Here is a 21,303-nt window from a genome sequence, read left to right as displayed (position 1 = left end):
GAGCGGCTGATGGTTACACTGCGGTAAGCCTCTGTTTTTTATGTCATAGCTCATATTTAATGTCATATAACATACATGCCATTTATTGAAACTTTACCATGAAACAAAAAATTTTAAAATGTTGTTGGTCTGTGCAATTTTTTCTAACATTTTTTTTTTTTCACAGCTTCCTTGCTACGGGTGAATCCCTGACTTCACTCCATTATCAATTCCGGCTTGGCATTTCTACAATTTCCGGAATAGTGAAAGAGACCTGACGGGCTATCTGGGATACTTTACAGCAGGAGTATATCCCCCAACCAACAATGGACATCTGGCTGACAAGTGCAGAACTGTTTGTGGAACTGTGCCATTTCCCAAATTGTGTTGGTGCCGTCGATGGGAAACACATCAGGATTGCTAAACTGGCAGGAACAGGCTCTGAGTACTACAACTACAAGAAATACTTCTCCATTGTACTCATGGCTATAGCAGACGCCAACTGCAAATTCCTGGCTGTGGACATAGGAGCCTGTGGCCGGTCCAACGACTCACAAGTATTCAAAAACTCTCCGATGGGCCGTTGCTTGTATGCAGATACATACGATTTCCCACCAGCCAGACCACTCCCGGGAACAAGTGGACCACCCATGCCATATGTATGTGTAGGTGATGAGGCTTTTCAGCTATCGCCGCACCTACTTAAACCATATGGTAGCCAAGACTTAAACAGAACAAAACCGGTATTTAATTACCGCCTTACTCGAGCCAGAAGAGTGGTCAGTGTGCTTTTGGAATATTGACAGCAAAGTGGAGAGTTCTGCTGACTGCAATAAAACTGCAAACCCAAACAGTAGACGAGGTTGTTAAGGCCTGTGTGGTGCTCCATAACTTTGTACTGTCCAAGGAGCCTGTTTCCGTTGATGAAGAAGAATTGGAGACAACCTTGTGGGATTACCGCAGCAGCTCTGTTTGCTCCACAGGTTCTGTTACCAGGATGAGGGACCATTTTGTGGAGTATTTTGTGTCACCTGTTGGGCGGGTTCCATGGCAAGACAACATTGTGTGACATCTTTATTTCATGGATTTATGTTTCTGTACAAATTGTGTTTCCCTAAAAAAAAAACAGTTTCCAAAAGTGTGGTTTTCTTGGTAAAAAAAACCCCAATATGTTATACCTTTAAACGTGTGGTGTTTATATTTTTTTTCCCTTTTTTTTAGTTAGCATATTACCTAAATGAAGGCACATACACAAAAAGAGTAGAGTTTAAATCAAAATAAATTTTATTTGAATTCCTTTTTGTAAAAACATTATATTTTTTGTAAAAAATATATATATTTTTTTAAAATAATCAGTTCTTTCCAACTTTTTTTTTTGTAAAATTATAATCATTAAAAACAACACATTAGTTTTACAGGTCTTCAAAGTGTGGGGTGGAGATACTAGCGGAGGGGCTGGAGGGTTGGACCACGTTGACAGGTGGGGAAAACCTACTGGGTTGGGATGCAGTGGAAGGGGGGGTAAAAGCAGGGAGCTGACCAGAGGGGGGTGGTGTTGGGGTAGGTGGCATACTTAATGGGGAAGGAAAGCTGGGCAAGGAAGAAAACAATGGGGAAGACATTTGGTTTGGGGGCCGGGATGGGAATTGGGACTGGGTTGGGTATTGGGACTGGCTTGGGCATTGGGACTGGGTTTGGTAATGGGGGGCCTGGTGTGGAAATTGTGAATGGGATGGGGCCTGGTGTGGAAATGGGGCCTGGGGTGGAAATGTTGTAGTGGCTGTGTGGGGAGGTGTGGCGGTAGTTTGGAGTTCGGACAGGGCCTTAAGTAGAGCATCATAGCAGCTATTCATTACCCGGAGATTGACTTACATCTGAATACAGCCTATCCAAGCGACTGCTGGTTTCACGGCTGCTTTCACTGATGCGTGATTGCACCATGCTGAAACCAGCAGTCACTTACTCTCCCAAAATGTTGAAAGAGCTTTGGAAGGATGCATTCAGATGTAAGAACTCAGGAGCATAGCGCCTTTCCTGACCCCTCTGTCGCTGCCGCCACGAACCTAATGGTGGTCTAGAGGTGGCAGGATCAGAGGGGTGGGGTAAAGGGAACGCTATCTGTTGAGCATCAGATTCAAGTAAGGAAGGCTGCAATAATGCTCTACTACTTGGGGCGGCGGAAGTGGAGGGGACAGATGGGTCAGATGAGGGGTCAGAGGTGTGGGGCCTACCGACGTGGCCCTCGGTGGCGGACTCAGGAGGGATCGCTCCAGAGGGTGCAGAGGAAGATGCAGGCACCCGATGGCTGGAGAAGGTGCTGTGAAAGAAAAAACAAAAACAATTAATATATTGATAGTAAAAAGCCCTGACTGAAACCAAACAAAGTTAGACAGGTAACATGGTTATTAGTGGGCTGTAGAATACTTACGCTCTACTCAGCATGGTTGCCTGAGGAAGGACAGGGCCATGCCATACTAGTATTTAGTCCTTCTCCTTCCTGCTGAGCCACTCGGGGCCTGCATCTCCAGGTTAAACTCCCTCTTGAAGCGATCCCTCAGTGACCGCCACCGCTTCCTAACCTTTACACCTGTGAAGACAAGAATGAAAAGGAAAAAAAAAGTTAAATTAAATACATTACATTCAGCTCAAAACATCACTGAAAAGTGAATACTTACATTCTGTACTCTGCTGCTGTGGATGAAGGTCCTCCCTCCTCGGCAATACATTCTGGCATACTTCCTCCCAGAGCCGACGGGTCACATGGGTATCAGCATGCCTGCGGTCAGCCATGTTCCACAGCGGCTCCCGCTCGCGAACCTCATCAATGAGGCGGTCCACATCAATACTGTCATCCATATCTGCGTCGGGAGCACGCTGTGTGGACTGTGAAAATAAAGAAAAATAAAAATTAGTACATTGAAACAAAAAACTACCAAGAGAAGAAATAAAATATTACAACTCACCGATGGTCGACCGCGGCGACGATTACGCCAACTCTGGGAGCGGCTGGGAGAACCTTCACGGTGTTGAGAATGTTCAGCAGCAGCAGGAGACTGAAAAGAAAGGAAAATAATTATCTTTAATGTAGGCATATGTTTTATGTGTTCAGTTATGTATGAAGATCTGTTTTGTGTTGGGTGCAGTGTGATGTGTGAAGCAACTGTTTCGCCACAACTTACACTCGGTCCCTCCGCTACTTGCATCTCTCCACCTGTCTCGTCCCCTTCTGATAGCTCCTCATCTGATTCAGCTTCCTGTTTAAACATAATTAATGCATCTAGTGATTATCAAAAATGAAAAGTACAAAAACAAAACCATTTTAATTTTTTTGTTAACTTACCAATACACGCTGTTGCTCTGGAGTAGGGCTGTCAGAAGAGGACATTGTGGCTGTGGTCCCTGGTGGTGGTCCCTGGTGGCTCTGTAAGTAAAAAGACACTTGCAATCTGCTATACACATTGAATTGGCAGATTTAGGGTCTTCAAAACTTACTTAACAAACAATTCCAGATGTGTGCACGTCTGGGTGGCTGTGGTCTCTGGGTGGTCCCTGTGGGGTCGGTGGCTGTGGTCCCTGGTGGCTCTGTAAGTTAAAAGACACTTGCAATCTGCTATACACATTGAATTGGCAGATTTAGGGTCTTCAAAACTTACTTAACAAACAATTCCAGATGTGTGCACGTCTGGGTGGGTCTGGGTGGCTGTGGTCTCTGGGTGGTCCCTGTGGGGTCGGTGGCTGTGGTCCCTGGTGGCTCTGTAAGTTAAAAGACACTTGCAATCTGCTATACACATTGAATTGGCAGATTTAGGGTCTTCAAAACTTACTTAAACAATTCCAGATGTGTGCACGTCTGGGTGGGTCTGGGTGGTCACTGTGGGATAGCTTTGGTACCTGGTGGATCTGTAGGTATAATGAATTTATAGTTAGACCACCCCCGAACTAGGTAATGTTTAACGATAACCACCCTGCTAAAATGATGTGAGCAATGTTCATGCAGGCGAACATCCAAACCCAAAAACAAACACACCCGGTGCACCTAACCATTTCCACGCACTAAAAATAAATAAATAAATTGAAATGTGAACCCACCATGTTAAAAGATATTTGCCACATATTTTATTTTCAGATATCCCTTGAAAAATTCCCCTCCCAAAAAAAACCTTTAAAGTATTACCTTTATTAAAAAATAAACCCTCAACCAACTCTGTATTGCATACCATTTGTACATACATTTTTAAATTTTCCTTTCTGAAATGATATTACGGACACTTGTTATTAAACATTTTATTAATTTCTTTTTTATTTCCTTTTTTTTTTTTTTTAAACATAATAAAGGAGCTAAAATGCTCTTTATTTTAAATACAAGTACATCAACTGGGAATGGTTTCAACAGTTTAAAAAAAAAAAACATTTTAAAGAGAAACAAAAAACACATGCAATACACACGCTCACACATTGAAACCACATGCTGCACAGACCACTATACTTGGTAAATACATCAGAAAAAGGGAATTAACCAAAAGGCATGGAGGCATGCACATGCAATCACCAAGACGCACACAAACATGCCTGAAAGCACACAGGTGCATGCACACGCACAAAAGCACACAGGCGCAGGCATAACACAGGCATAACATTGGCGCAGGCATAAGGTGCAGGCAGGTAAAGGCATACATACAAAAGCACACAGCCATACGCAAATACACAGATGCACCCACACAAAAGCACACAGGCTTTATGCAAACACACACAGATGTACAAAAGCACACAGGCGGACCCAAACACAAGACGCATACAGACACGCACACATACACACGTAAAAAAGGCACAAATCACACCATCTGGGATGCTGGCAGGCCTCCGGCTGGAGCTGGATGTCTTCACAGTGGCAGGCCTCAGGGTGGATCTGGACACTGGCTGTTGCAGGACGATGGCAGGCCTCTGGCTATATTCAGGTTTTTAGCTCTTGCTGTAGTCAGTACATCATACAGACACAAATGCACACGCACACACAGACATGCACACAGACGCACACAAAAATGGCTATACTCACACTGGCTCTATGGTGGCTGGAGGTTGGGTGTGGCAGGAGTCTAGCTGGCAGGCTGGGGTCTTGATGGCAGACAGAAGTCTTGCTGGCAGGCTGGGGTCTTTTGTGGCCGGCTGGGGTCTTGCTGGCAGGCTGGGGACTTGCTGGCAGGCTGGAGTCTTGATGGCAGACAGAAGTCTTGCTGGCAGGCTGGGGTCTAGCTGGCAGGCTGGGGTCTTGCTGGCAGGCTGGGGTCTAGCTGGCAGGCTGGGGTCTTTTGTGGCAGGCTGGGGTCTTGCTGGCAGGCTGGGGTCTAGCTGGCAGGCTGGGGTCTTGCTGGCATATGTGGGGTTGAAGGCCCAGGCCAGGTTTATATAGATTTGGGGGTGTCTGGCCAATTGGCAACAAAATCCTGCTTCTGAGCATGCTCAGTGTAAAAAAACGTATTGCAGCGCTGCATTGCGTCGTACGACGTATGTCGACGGATCCTGCGTCCATAGGCTTCCACTGTAGCCAACGACACATGCCGCAGGATGCGTCGCGACACGTTTTTTAGGCGGAGACAAAAAACGTTACAATCAACGGTTTTTCCAATTTTCGACGCATATGTCGTACGACGTACACGACGTATGACAATCTGTCGCAATGCGTCGCCAATACAAGTCTATGGGAAAAAACGCATCCTGCGGGACATTTTGCAGGATGCGTTTTTTCCACAAAACGACGCATTTCGACGTCTGCAGAAAAACGCTAGTGTGAAAGTAGCCATATATACAAGTCATTACCCTGGAAAGGATGTACCTCAACATATTTCCCAGGAAAATCCATTTTGGTTTCATTTCTGTATGTTTTAATGTGCGCCTGTAAAAATGGCATGACATTGTTCACAACAGTGACCTGGGGGTCAGAAATGCTTCTAGGAGTCTTCCCCACTATGTTCCCGTGTCATTTGAGAACTGTTCCCATAGATTTCCGATGTTTTGATACCCTAAAAAGACCTCCGGGGGGTTAAGGCAAAAAAGCTCAGGTTTCCTATAGACTTACATTGGGCTCGTTGCTCAGGTCGAGCATCCAAGCATTCCAATCTGCTCGACCCGAGCAACAAGCACCCGAGCATTTTAGTGCTCGCTCATCACTAGTCCTAGTATTTCTGGTACCTGAGAAAATGGTACTAGAGATGTCAGTGACATATACAATTATTACAGTGTGTGTGCATCTTACTGTACATGCATTTAATTATTAAAAGATTACCGTATATACTCGAGTATAAGCCGACCCGAGTATAAGCTGACCCCCCCTAATTTTGCCACAAAAAAACTGGAAAAACTTAATGACTCGAGTATAAATGCAGCAGCTACTGGTAAATTTCAAAAATAAAAATAGCTACCAATAAAAGTAAAATTAATTGAGATATCAATAGGTTAAGTGTTTTTGAACATCCATATTGAATCAGGAGCCCCATATAATGCTCCATACAGTTCATGATGAGCCCTATATAATGCTCCATACAAAATACACCCCATATAATGCTCCATACAGTTCATGATGGGCCCCATAAGATGCTCCATATTAAAATATGCTCCATACAATGCTGCACAAAGGTTAATAATGGCCCCATAAGATGCTCCATAGAGATATTTGCCCCATATAATGCTGCACAAACATTGATTATGGCCCCATAAGATGCTCCATAGAGATATTTGCCCCATATAATGCTGCACAAACATTGATTATGGCCCCATAAGATGCTCCATAGAGATATTTGCCCCATATAATGCTGCACAAACATTGATTATGGCCCCATAAGATGCTCCATAGAGATATTTGCCCCCATATAATGCTGTACAAACGTTGAATATGGCCCCATAAGATGCTCCATAGAGATATTTGCCCCATTTGCTGTTGCTGCGATTAAAAAAAAATAATCACATACTCACCTCTTGCCGCTCAGGCCCCCGGCACTTGCAATATTCACCTGTTTGCGTTCCGGCGTCGCTGTGTCTTCCGCGTCCTCTACACTAACGTTCAGGCAGAGGGCGGCACGCACACTAACCACGTCATCACGCCCTCTGACCTGAGCGTCACTGCAGAGGACGTGGAAGACGGAGCGGCGCCCAGAACAAGGAGAGGTGAATATCGCGCAGCGGTCCCCTTCCCCATTATTCTCACCTGCTCCTGGTGCGGTCCCTGCATCTCCGGGCGCCGACAGCTTCTTCCAGCGTTGAGCGGTCACCATTACCGCTCATCACAGTAATGAATATGCAGCTCCACCCCTATGAGAGTGGAGTCGGGTCCATATTCATTACTGTAATGAGTGGTACCATGTGACTGCTCAACGCTGGAAGAAGCTGTCAGCGCCCAGAGACCGGAGATGCAGGGACCACGCCAGGAGCAGGTGAGTATGTCACAGCCGCCGCTCCCCCTCCCCCGCCGACCCCCCAAGGGACAATGACTCGAGTATAAGCCGAGAGGGGCACTTTCAGCCTAAAAAAATAGTCTGAAAATCTTGGCTTATACTCGAGTATATAGGGTATTTAACCCCTTCATGACCCAGCCTATTTTGGCCTTAATGACCTTGCCGTTTTTTGCAATTCTGACCAGTGTCCCTTTATGAGGTAATAACTCAGGAACGCTTCAACGGATCCTAGCGATTCTGAGAATGTTTTTTTGTGACATATTGGGCTTCATGTTAGTGGTAAATTTAGGTCGATAATTTCTGAGTTTATTTGTGAAAAAAACGGAAATTTGGCGAAAATTTTGAAAATTTCGCAATTTTCACATTTTGAATTTTTATTCTGTTAAACCAGAGAGTTATGTGACACAAAATAGTTAATAAATAATGTTTCCCACATGTCTACTTTACATCAGCACAATTTTGGAAACAAATTTTTTTTTTGCTAGGAAGTTATAAGGGTTAAAATTTGACCAGTGATTTCTCATTTTTACAACAAAATTTACAAAACCATTTTTTTTAGGGACCACCTCACATTTGAAGTCATTTTGAGGGTTCTATATGGCTGAAAATACCCCAAAGTGACACCATTCTAAAAAGTGCACCCCTCAAGGTGCTCAAAACCACATTCAAGAAGTTTATTAACCCTTCAGGTGTTTCACAGCAGCAGAAGCAACATGGAAGTAAAAAATGAACATTTAACTTTTTAGTCACAAAAATGATCTTTTAGCAACAATTTTTTTATTTTCCCAAGGGTAAAAGGAGAAACTGGACCACGGACGTTGTTGTCCAATTTGTCCTGAGTATGCTGATACCTCATATGTGGGAGTAAACCACTGTTTGGGCGCACGGCAGGGCTCAGAAGGGAAGGAGCGCCATTTGACTTTTTGAATGAAAAATTGGCTCCAATCTTTAGCGGACACCATGTCGCGTTTGGAGAGCCCCCGTGTGCCTAAACATTGGAGCTCCTCCACAAGTGACCCCATTTTGTAAACTAGACCCCCCAAGGAACTTATCTAGAGGCATAGTGAGCACTTTAAACCCCCAGGTGCTTCACAAATTGATCAGCAAATATGAAAAAGTACTTTTTTTTCACACAAAATTTCTTTTAGCCTCAATTTTTTCATTTTCACATGGGCAACAGGATAAAATGGATCCTAAATTTTGTTGGGCAATTTCTCGTGAGTACACCGATACCTCACATGTGGGGGTAAACCACTGTTTGGGCACATGGTAAGGCTCGGAAGGGAAGGAGCGCCATTTGACTTTTTGAATGAAAAATTATCTCCATCGCTAGCAGACACCATGTCGCGTTTGGAAAGCCCCTGTGTGCCTAAACATTGGAGCTCCTCCACAAGTGACCCCATTTTGTAAACTAGACCCCCCAAGGAACTTATCTAGAGGCATAGTGAGCACTTTAAACCCCCAGGTGCTTCACAAATTGATCAGCAAAAATGAAAAAGTACTTTTTTTTCACACAAAATTTCTTTTAGCCTCAATTCTTTCATTTTCACATGGGCAACAGGATAAAATGGATCCTAAAATTTGTTGGGCAATTTCTCCTGAGTACACCGGTACCTCACATGTGGGGGTAAACCACTGTTTGGGTGCACGGCAAGGCTCGGAAGGGGAGGCGTGCCATTTGACTTTTTGAATGGAAAATTAGCTCCAATCTTTAGCGGACACCATGTCGCGTTTGGAGAGCCCCTGTGTGCCTAAACATTGGAGCTCCCCTACAAGTGACCCCATTTTGGAAACTAGACCCCCCAAGGAACTTATCTAGATGCATAGTGAGCACTTATAACCCCCAGGTGCTTCACAGAAGTTTATACCGCAGAGCAGTGAAAATAAAAAATAATTTTTCTTTCCTCAAAAAAGATTTTTAGCCCAGAATTTTTTATTTTCCCAAGGGTAATAGGAGAAATTGGACCCCAAAAGTTGTTGTCCAGTTTCTCCTGAGTACGCTGATACCCCATATGTGGGGGTAAACCACTGTTTTGGCACACGTCGGGGTTCAGAAGGGAAGTAGTGACGTTTTGAAATGCAGACTTTGATGGAATGCTCTGCGGGCGTCAGGTTGCGTTTGCAGAGCCCCTGATGTGCCTAAACAGTAGGAACTCCCCGCAAGTGACTCCATTTTGGAAACTAGACCTCCCAAGGGAACTTATCTAGATGTGTGGTGAGCACTTTGAACCCCCAAGTGCTTCACAGAAGTTTATAACGCAGAGCCGTGAAAATAATAAATGTGTTTCCTTTCCTCAAAAATATTTTTTTAGCCCAGAATTTTTTATTTTTGCAAGAGTAACAGGAGAAATTGGACCCCAAAAGTTGTTGTCCAGTTTCTCCTGAGTACGCTGATACCCCATATGTGGGGGTAAACCACTGTTTGGGCACATGCCGGGGCTCGGAAGGGAAGTAGTGACGTTTTGGAATGCAGACTTTGATGGAATGGTCTGCGGGCATCATGTTACGTTTGCAGAGCCCCTGATATGCCTAAACAGTAGAAACCCCCCACAAGTGACCCCATTTTGGAAACTAGACCCCCGAAGGAACTTATCTAGATGTGTGGTGAGCACGTTCAACCCCCAAGTGCTTCACAGAAGTTTACAACGCAGAGCCGTGAAAGTAAAAAATCATTTTTCTTTCCTCAAAAAACATGTTTTAGCAAGCAATTTTTTATTTTCACAAGGGTAACAGGAGAAATTGGACCCCAATATTTGTTGCCCAGTTTGTTGTGAGTACGCTGATACCCCATATGTGGGGGTAAACCACTGTTTGGGCACATGTCAGGGCTCGGAAGGGAAGTAGTGACATTTGAAATGCAGACTTTGATGGAATGGTCTGCGGGCGTCACATTGCATTTGCAGAGCCCCTGATGTGCCTAAACAGTAGAAACCCCCCACAAGTGACCCCATTTTGGAAACTAGACCCCCCAAGGAACTTATCTAGATGTGTGATGAGCACGTTCAACCCCCAAGTGCTTCACAGAAGTTTACAACGCAGAGCCGTGAAAGTAAAAAATCATTTTTCTTTCCTCAAAAAAGATGTTTTAGCAAGTAATTTTTTTATTTTTGCAAGGGTAACAGGAGAAATTGGACCCCAACAGTTGTTGCCCAGTTTGTCCTGAGTACGCTGGTACCCCAAATGTGGGGGTAAACCACTGTTTGGGCACACGTCGAGGCTTGGAAGGGAGGGAGCACCATTTGACTTTTTGAACGCAAGATTGGCTGGAATCAATGGTGGCGCCATGTGTTATGATCCCAATGGCAGAGGATCTCAGAGATTACAGCAAAGTCTGCAAACATAAATACCAGCTCATAGGGAAGTGGTAACTAGGCTGACCATATACCTGATCCTAGCACAAACAACTAACAGTAGCCGGGGAACGTGCCTACGTTGATTCTAGACGTCTCGCGCCAGCCGGAGAACTAACTAACCCTGTCAGGGAAAATAAGACCTCTCTTGCCTCCAGAGAAAAGACCCCAAAGTTATAATACAAGCCCCCAACAAATAATAACGGTGAGGTAAGAAGAAAAGACAAACGTAAGAATGAACTAGATTTTAGCAAAGAGAGGCCCACTGACTAATAGCAGAAGATAGTAAGATGACTTATATGGTCAGCAAAAAACCCTGCAAAATATCCACGCTGAATATCCAAGAACCCCCGAACCGACTAACGGTGAGGGGGGAGAATATCAGCCCCCTAGAGCTTCCAGCGATATCAGGAATCACATTTTGTACAAGCTGGACAAAAATATGAACAATGCAAATAAACAAAAAATAAGAAAGCAGGACTTAGCTTATCTTGCAAAGAACCAGGACCTGAAGACAGGAGCAAACAGAAATGAACTGAATACAACGATGCCAGGCACTGGACTGAGAATCCAGGAAGTTTAAATAGCAACACCCCAGGCCTAACGAACAGGTGAGTACCAACCTGGGAAAAGACAATCCAAGTGCCAAACCACTAGTGACCACAAGAGGGAGCCAAGAAGTATAGTTCACAACAGTACCCCCCCTTTAAGGAGGGGTCACCGAACCCTCACCAAGTCCACCAGGGCGATCAGGATGAGCAGCGTGGAAGGCACGAACCAAATCGGCCGCATGAACATCAGAGGCGACCACCCAGGAATTATCCTCCTGACCATAGCTCTTCCATTTGACCAAATACTGAAGCCTCCGTCTAGAGAGACGAGAATCCAAGATCTTCTCCACCACGTACTCCAACTCGCCCTCAACCAACACCGGAGCAGGAGGCTCAACAGCAGGAACCACAGGCACAACGTACCGCCGCAACAAAGACCTATGGAACACGTTGTGAATGGCAAACGACACCGGAAGATCCAAACGAAAAGAAACCGGGTTAAGAACTTCCAAAATTTTATAAGGACCAATAAAGCGAGGCTTAAACTTAGGAGAGGAAACCTTCAGAGGGACATACCGAGAAGACAACCAAACCAATTCCCCAACACGAAGTCGGGGACCCACACCGCGGCGGCGGTTGGCAAAACGCTGAGCCTTCTCCTGTGACAACTTCAAGTTGTCCACCACATGATTCCAAATCCGCTGCAACCTATCCACCACGGAATCCACCCCAGGACAGTCAGAAGACTCAACATGACCCGAGGAGAAACGAGGATGAAAACCAGAGTTGCAGAAGAATGGCGAAACCAATGTAGCGGAACTAGCCCGATTATTAAGGGCAAACTCAGCCAATGGCAAGAAGGTCACCCAATCATCCTGGTCCGCAGAAACAAAACATCTCAAATAAGCCTCCAGTGTCTGATTAGTTCGCTCCGTTTGGCCATTGGTCGGAGGATGAAAGGCAGATGAAAACGACAAATCAATGCCCATTTTAGCACAAAAAGATCGCCAGAATCTGGACACAAACTGGGATCCTCTGTCGGACACGATATTCTCAGGAATGCCGTGCAAACGAACCACATTCTGAAAAAACAAAGGAACCAGATCGGAAGAGGAAGGCAACTTAGGCAAGGGCACCAAATGGACCATCTTGGAAAAATGATCACACACCACCCAGATGACAGACATTCCTTGAGACACCGGAAGATCAGAAATGAAATCCATGGAAATGTGTGTCCAAGGCCTCTTCGGGACGGGCAAGGGCAAAAGCAACCCGCTAGCACGAGAGCAACAAGGCTTAGCCCAAGCACAAGTCCCACAGGACTGCACAAATGACCGCACATCCTGTGACAAGGAAGGCCACCAAAAGGACCTAGCCACCAAATCTCGGGTACCAAAAATTCCCGGATGCCCTGCCAACACCGAGGAATGAACTTCGGAAAAAACTCTGCTGGTCCATTTATCAGGAACAAACAGTCTGTCGGGTGGACAAGAGTCAGGTCTACCAGCCTGAAATCTCTGCAACACACGTCGCAAATCAGGAGATATGGCCGACACGATTACTCCCTCTTTAAGAATACCAGCTGGCTCCGAGACTCCAGGAGAGTCAGGCACAAAGCTCCTAGAAAGAGCATCAGCCTTAACATTCTTCGAACCAGGCAGGTACGAGACCACAAAGTCAAAACCAGAGAAAAACAATGACCAACGAGCCTGTCTAGGATTCAGGCGCTTAGCAGACTCGAGATACATCAGATTTTTGTGATCAGTCAAGACCACCACACGATGCTTAGCACCCTCGAGCCAATGACGCCACTCCTCAAATGCCCACTTCATGGCCAACAACTCCCGATTACCAACATCATAGTTCCGCTCAGCAGGCGAAAACTTCCTAGAGAAAAAAGCACATGGTCTCATCACAGAGCAACCAGAGCCTCTCTGCGACAAAACAGCCCCAGCACCGATCTCAGAAGCATCCACTTCAACCTGAAAGGAAAGTGCGACATCTGGCTGGCACAAAACAGGCGCCGAAGTAAACCGGCGCTTCAGCTCCTAGAAGGCCTCCATGGCTGCAGGAGCCCAATTAGCCACATCAGAACCTTTCTTGGTCATATCCGTCAAAAGTTTAACAACGCTACAAAAAGTTAGCGATAAAACGACGGTAGAAATTAGCAAACCCCAAGAACTTCTGAAGACTCTTAACAGACGTGGGTTGAGTCCAATCATGAATAGCTCGGACCTTGACTGGGTCCATCTCCACAGCAGAAGGGGAGAAAATAAAACCCAAAAAGGAAACCTTCAGCACTCCAAAGAGGCACTTTGAGCCCTTCACAAACAAAGCATTATCATGCAAAACCTGAAACACCATCCTGACCTGCTTTACATGAGAATCCCAATCATCAGAAAAAAACAGAATATCATCCAGATAAACAATCATAAATCTATCTAGATACTTCCGGAAGATATCATGTATAAAGGACTGAAACACTGAAGGAGCATTAGAGAGCCCAAAGGGCATCACCAAGTACTCAAAATGACCTTCGGGCGTATTAAATGCAGTTTTCCATTCATCTCCCTACCTAATGCGCACAAGGTTGTACGCACCACGAAGATCTATCTTGGTGAACCACTTGGCACCCTTAATCCGAGCAAACAAGTCTGACAATAGTGGCAAAGGATACTGAAACTTAACAGTGATTTTATTCAGAAGCCGATAGTCTATACAAGGTCTCAAAGACCCGTCTTTCTTGGCCACAAAAAAGAATCCCACACCAAGAGGGGAAGAAGATGGACGAATATGCCCCTTCTCCAAAGACTCCTTGACATAAGAACGCATCGTGGCATGCTCGGGTACAGACAAATTAAATAATCGTCCCTTAGGAAATTTACTGCCAGGAATCAAATCTATAGCGCAGTCACAGTCCCTATGAGGAGGAAGGGCACTGGACCTGGACTCACTGAATACATCCTGATAGTCACACAAATACTCAGGAACTTCTGAAGGAGTAGAAGAAGCAATAGACACCGGCGGAGAATCGCAATGAATTCCCTGACAACCCCAACTCGACACAGACATAGCCTTCCAATCCAAAACTGGATTATGGGTCTGTAACCATGGCAGACCTAAAACGACCAAATCATTCATTTTATGCAGAACAAGAAAACGAATCACCTCCCGATGTTCAGGAGTCATGCACATGGTCACTTGTGTCCAATACTGCGGTTTATTTTCCGCCAGTGGCGTAGCATCAATTCCTCTGAGAGGAATCGGAACTTTTAAAGGCTCCAGGACAAAACCGCAGCGCTTGGCAAAGGACAAGTCCATAAGACTCAGGGCAGCACCTGAATCCACAAACGCCATAACAGGGTAGGAAGACAATGAGCAAATTAAAGTCACAGACAAAATAAATTTAGGCTGCAAATTACCAATGGTGACAGGACTGACAACCTTGGTTAGGCGTTTAGAGCATGCTGATATAACGTGTAGAATCACCACAGTAAAAACACAGCCCATTCTGACGTCTATGATTTTGTCGTTCGGTTCTAGTCAGGATTCTATCACATTGCATTGAGACAGGTGTCCGTTCAGACAACACCGCCAGAGGATTAGCGGATTTGCGCTCCCGCAAACGCCGATCAATCTGAATAGCTAGCGCCATAGAATCATTCAGACTTGTAGGAATTGTGAAACCCACCATCACATTCTTAATGGCTTCAGACAGGCCATTTCTGAAATTTGCGGCCAGAGCACATTCATTCCATTGAGTAAGCACGGACCATTTCCGAAATTTTTGGCAATACACTTCAGCTTCATCCTGGCCCTGAGAGATAGCCAGTAGAGCTTTTTCTGCCTGAATTTCAAGATTAGGCTCCTCATAAAGCAATCCGAGCGCCAGAAAAAACGCATCAACATCCGCCAATGCTGGATCTCCTGGCACCAACGAGAAAGCCCAATCCTGAGGGTCGCCACGCAAGAAGGAGATAACAATTTTAACTTGCTGAGCTGAATCTCCAGACGAACGAGGTTTCAAAGATAGAAACAATTTACAATTATTCCTAAAATTCCTAAATTTAAATCGATCTCCAGAGAACAGCTCAGGAATAGGTATCTTAGGCTCTGACATAGGACTGCTAACAACAAAATCCTGAATGCCCTGCACTCGTGCAGCAAGCTGATCCACACTAGTAATCAAGGTCTGAACATTCATGTCTGCAGCAAAGCTTCAAGCCACTCAGAGAAAAAGGGGAAGGAAGAAAGAGAAAAAAAAAACAAAACAAAAACCTCAGAACTTCTTTTCTTTTTAATCCCGCTTCTGCAATGCATTAACTATTCACTTGGCCTGGCATACTGTTATGATCCCAATGGCAGAGGATCTCAGAGATTACAGCAAAGTCTGCAAACATAAATACCAGCTCATAGGGAAGTGGTAACTAGGCTGACCATATACCTGATCCTAGCACAAACAACTAACAGTAGCCGGGGAACGTGCCTACGTTGATTCTAGACGTCTCGCGCCAGCCGGAGAACTAACTAACCCTGTCAGGGAAAATAAGACCTCTCTTGCCTCCAGAGAAAAGACCCCATAGTTATAATACAAGCGCCCAACAAATAATAACGGTGAGGTAAGAAGAAAAGACAAACGTAAGAATGAACTAGATTTTAGCAAAGAGAGGCCCACTGACTAATAGCAGAAGATAGTAAGATGACTTATATGGTCAGCAAAAAACCCTGCAAAATATCCACGCTGAATATCCAAGAACCCCCGAACCGACTAACGGTGAGGGGGGAGAATATCAGCCCCCTAGAGCTTCCAGCGATATCAGGAATCACATTTTGTACAAGCTGGACAAAAATATGAACAATGCAAATAAACAAAAAATAAGAAAGCAGGACTTAGCTTATCTTGCAAAGAACCAGGACCTGAAGACAGGAGCAAACAGAAATGAACTGATTACAACGATGCCAGGCACTGGACTGAGAATCCAGGAAGTTTAAATAGCAACACCCCAGGCCTAACGAACAGGTGAGTACCAACCTGGGAAAAGACAATCCAAGTGCCAAACCACTAGTGACCACAAGAGGGAGCCAAGAAGTATAGTTCACAACAGTACCCCCCCTTTAAGGAGGGGTCACCGAACCCTCACCAAGACCACCAGGGCGATCAGGATGAGCAGCGTGGAAGGCACGAACCAAATCGGCCGCATGAACATCAGAGGCGACCACCCACGAATTATCCTCCTGACCATAGCCCTTCCATTTGACCAAATACTGAAGCCTCCGTCTAGAGAGACGAGAATCCAAGATCTTCTCCACCACGTACTCCAACTCGCCCTCAACCAACACCGGAGCAGGAGGCTCAACAGCAGGAACCACAGGCACAACGTACCGCCGCAACAAAGACCTATGGAACACGTTGTGAATGGCAAACGACACCGGAAGATCCAAACGAAAAGAAACCGGGTTAAGAACTTCCAAAATTTTATAAGGACCAATAAAGCGAGGCTTAAACTTAGGAGAGGAAACCTTCAGAGGGACATACCGAGAAGACAACCAAACCAATTCCCCAACACGAAGTCGGGGACCCACACCGCGGCGGCGGTTGGCAAAACGCTGAGCCTTCTCCTGTGACAACTTCAAGTTGTCCACCACATGATTCCAAATCCGCTGCAACCTATCCACCACGGAATCCACCCCAGGACAGTCAGAAGACTCAACATGACCCGAGGAGAAACGAGGATGAAAACCAGAGTTGCAGAAGAATGGCGAAACCAATGTAGCGGAACTAGCCCGATTATTAAGGGCAAACTCAGCCAATGGCAAGAAGGTCACCCAATCATCCTGGTCCGCAGAAACAAAACATCTCAAATAAGCCTCCAGTGTCTGATTAGTTCGCTCCGTTTGGCCATTGGTCTGAGGATGAAAGGCAGATGAAAACGACAAATCAATGTCCATTTTAGCACAAAAAGATCGCCAGAATCTGGACACAAACTGGGATCCTCTGTCGGACACGATATTCTCAGGAATGCCGTGCAAACGAACCACATTCTGAAAAAACAAAGGAACCAGATCGGAAGAAGAAGGCAACTTAGGCAAGGGCACCAAATGGACCATCTTGGAAAAACGATCACACACCACCCAGATGACAGACATTCCTTGAGACACCGGAAGATCAGAAATGAAATCCATGGAAATGTGTGTCCAAGGCCTCTTCGGGACGGGCAAGGGCAAAAGCAACCCGCTAGCACGAGAACAACAAGGCTTAGCCCAAGCACAAGTCCCACAGGACTGCACAAATGACCGCACATCCTGTGACAAGGAAGGCCACCAAAAGGACCTAGCCACCAAATCTCGGGTACCAAAAATTCCCGGATGCCCTGCCAACACCGAGGAATGAACTTCGGAAATAACTCTGCTGGTCCATTTATCAGGAACAAACAGTCTGTCGGGTGGACAAGAGTCAGGTCTACCAGCCTGAAATCTCTGCAACACACGTCGCAAATCAGGAGATATGGCCGACACGATTACTCCCTCTTTAAGAATACCAGCTGGCTCCGAGACTCCAGGAGAGTCAGGCACAAAGCTCCTAGAAAGAGCATCAGCCTTAACATTCTTCGAACCAGGCAGGTACGAGACCACAAAGTCAAAACCAGAGAAAAACAATGACCAACGAGCCTGTCTAGGATTCAGGCGCTTAGCAGACTCGAGATACATCAGATTTTTGTGATCAGTCAAGACCACCACACGATGCTTAGCACCCTCGAGCCAATGACGCCACTCCTCAAATGCCCACTTCATGGCCAACAACTCCCGATTACCAACATCATAGTTCCGCTCAGCAGGCGAAAACTTCCTAGAGAAAAAAGCACATGGTCTCATCACAGAGCAACCAGAGCCTCTCTGCGACAAAACAGCCCCAGCACCGATCTCAGAAGCATCCACTTCAACCTGAAAGGAAAGTGCAACATCAGGCTGGCACAAAACAGGCGCCGAAGTAAACCGGCGCTTCAGCTCCTAGAAGGCCTCCACGGCTGCAGGAGCCCAATTAGCCACATCAGAACCTTTCTTGGTCATATCCGTCAAAAGTTTAACAACGCTAGAAAAGTTAGCGATAAAACGACGGTAGAAATTAGCAAACCCCAAGAACTTCTGAAGACTCTTAACAGACGTGGGTTGAGTCCAATCATGAATAGCTCGGACCTTGACTGGGTCCATCTCCACAGCAGAAGGGGAGAAAATAAAACCCAAAAAGGAAACCTTCAGCACTCCAAAGAGGCACTTTGAGCCCTTCACAAACAAAGCATTATCACGCAAAACCTGAAACACCATCCTGACCTGCTTTACATGAGAATCCCAATCATCAGAAAAAAACAGAATATCATCCAGATAAACAATCATAAATCTATCTAGATACTTCCGGAAGATATCATGCATAAAGGACTGAAACACTGAAGGAGCATTAGAGAGCCCAAAGGGCATCACCAAGTACTCAAAATGACCTTCGGGCGTATTAAATGCAGTTTTCCATTCATCTCCCTGCCTAATGCGCACAAGGTTGTAAGCACCACGAAGATCTATCTTGGTGAACCACTTGGCACCCTTAATCCGAGCAAACAAGTCTGACAATAGTGGCAAAGGATACTGAAACTTAACAGTGATATTATTCAGAAGCCGATAGTCTATACAAGGTCTCAAAGACCCATCTTTCTTGGCCACAAAAAAGAATCCCGCACCAAGAGGGGAAGAGGATGGACGAATATGCCCCTTCTCCAAAGACTCCTTGACATAAGAACGCATCGCGGCATGCTCGGGTACAGACAAATTAAATAATCGTCCCTTAGGAAATTTACTGCCAGGAATCAAATCTATAGCGCAGTCACAGTCCCTATGAGGAGGAAGGGCACTGGACCTGGACTCACTGAATACATCCTGATAGTCACACAAATACTCAGGAACTTCTGAAGGAGTAGAAGAAGCAATAGACACCGGCGGAGAATCGCAATGAATTCCCTGACAACCCCAACTCGACACAGACATAGCCTTCCAATGCAAAACTGGATTATGGGTCTGTAACCATGGCAGACCGAAAACGACCAAATCATTCATTTTATGCAGAACAAGAAAACGAATCACCTCCCGATGTTCAGGAGTCATGCACATGGTCACTTGTGTCCAATACTGCGGTTTATTTTCCGCCAGTGGCGTAGCATCAATTCCTCTGAGAGGAATCGGAACTTTTAAAGGCTCCAGGACAAAACCGCAGCGCTTGGCAAAGGACAAGTCCATAAGACTCAGGGCAGCACCTGAATCCACAAACGCCATAACAGGGTAGGAAGACAATGAGCAAATTAAAGTCACAGACAAAATAAATTTAGGCTGCAAATTACCAATGGTGACAGGACTGACAACCTTGGTTAGGCGTTTAGAGCATGCTGATATAACGTGTAGAATCACCACAGTAAAAACACAGCCCATTCTGACGTCTATGATTTTGTCGTTCGGTTCTAGTCAGGATTCTATCACATTGCATTGAGACAGGTGTCCGTTCAGACAACACCGCCAGAGGATTAGCGGATTTGCGCTCCCGCAAACGCCGATCAATCTGAATAGCCAGCGCCATAGAATCATTCAGACTTGTAGGAATTGTGAAACCCACCATCACATTCTTAATGGCTTCAGACAGGCCATTTCTGAAATTTGCGGCCAGAGCACATTCATTCCATTGAGTAAGCACGGACCATTTCCGAAATTTTTGGCAATACACTTCAGCTTCATCCTGGCCCTGAGAGATAGCCAGTAGAGCTTTTTCTGCCTGAATTTCAAGATTAGCTCCTCATAAAGCAATCCGAGCGCCAGAAAAAACGCATCAACATCCGCCAATGCCGGATCTCCTGGCGCCAACGAGAAAGCCCAATCCTGAGGGTCGCCACGCAAGAAGGAGATAACAATTTTAACTTGCTGAGCTGAATCTCCAGACGAACGAGGTTTCAAAGATAGAAACAATTTACAATTATTCCTAAAATTCCTAAATTTAAATCGATCTCCAGAGAACAGCTCAGGAATAGCTATCTTAGGCTCTGACATAGGACTGCTAACAACAAAATCCTGAATGCCCTGCACTCGTGCAGCAAGCTGATCCACACTAGTAATCAAGGTCTGAACATTCATGTCTGCAGCAAAGCTTCAAGCCACTCAGAGAAAAAGGGGAAGGAAGAAAGAGAAAAAAAAACAAAAAAAAACTCAGAACTTCTTTTCTTTTTAATCCCGCTTCTGCAATGCATTAACTATTCACTTGGCCTGGCATACTGTTATGATCTCAATGGCAGAGGATCTCAGAGATTACAGCAAAGTCTGCAAACATAAATACCAGCTCATAGGGAAGTGGTAACTAGGCTGACCATATACCTGATCCTAGCACAAACAACTAACAGTAGCCGGGGAACGTGCCTACGTTGATTCTAGACGTCTCGCGCCAGCCGGAGAACTAACTAACCCTGTCAGGGAAAATAAGACCTCTCTTGCCTCCAGAGAAAAGACCCCAAAGTTATAATACAAGCCCCCAACAAATAATAACGGTGAGGTAAGAAGAAAAGACAAACGTAAGAATGAACTAGATTTTAGCAAAGAGAGGCCCACTGACTAATAGCAGAAGATAGTAAGATGACTTATATGGTCAGCAAAAAACCCTGCAAAATATCCACGCTGAATATCCAAGAACCCCCGAACCGACTAACGGTGAGGGGGGAGAATATCAGCCCCCTAGAGCTTCCAGCGATATCAGGAATCACATTTTGTACAAGCTGGACAAAAATATGAACAATGCAAATAAACAAAAAATAAGAAAGCAGGACGTAGCTTATCTTGCAAAGAACCAGGACCTGAAGACAGGAGCAAACAGAAATGAACTGATTACAATGATGCCAGGCACTGGACTGAGAATCCAGGAAGTTTAAATAGCAACACCCCAGGCCTAACGAACAGGTG

General features: G+C 45.4%; 1 pseudogene across 1 annotated transcript in view; it reads right to left on the bottom strand.

The window, feature by feature from the left end:
• Positions 1 to 2,463: 2,463 nt before the first annotated feature.
• LOC143817346 (protein XNDC1N-like) overlaps positions 2,464 to 21,303 on the bottom strand; it is a 313,063-nt pseudogene continuing 294,223 nt past the window's right edge. Inside the window, exons 9-15 of the transcript XR_013224122.1 lie at positions 3,804 to 3,879; positions 3,633 to 3,732; positions 3,472 to 3,561; positions 3,320 to 3,400; positions 3,159 to 3,233; positions 2,655 to 3,032; positions 2,464 to 2,566 (exon numbers count right to left, since the gene is read on the bottom strand). The product of XR_013224122.1 is annotated as a protein XNDC1N-like (transcript). The remainder of the gene's footprint in view (positions 2,567 to 2,654; positions 3,033 to 3,158; positions 3,234 to 3,319; positions 3,401 to 3,471; positions 3,562 to 3,632; positions 3,733 to 3,803; positions 3,880 to 21,303) is intronic.

Source organism: Ranitomeya variabilis, chromosome 3 (genome assembly GCF_051348905.1).
Source record: "Ranitomeya variabilis isolate aRanVar5 chromosome 3, aRanVar5.hap1, whole genome shotgun sequence".
In the NCBI taxonomy this organism is placed as follows: domain Eukaryota; kingdom Metazoa; phylum Chordata; class Amphibia; order Anura; family Dendrobatidae; genus Ranitomeya; species Ranitomeya variabilis.
Note: the sequence above shows the minus strand (reverse complement) of the source record. Positions and strands in the feature narration are given on the sequence as shown.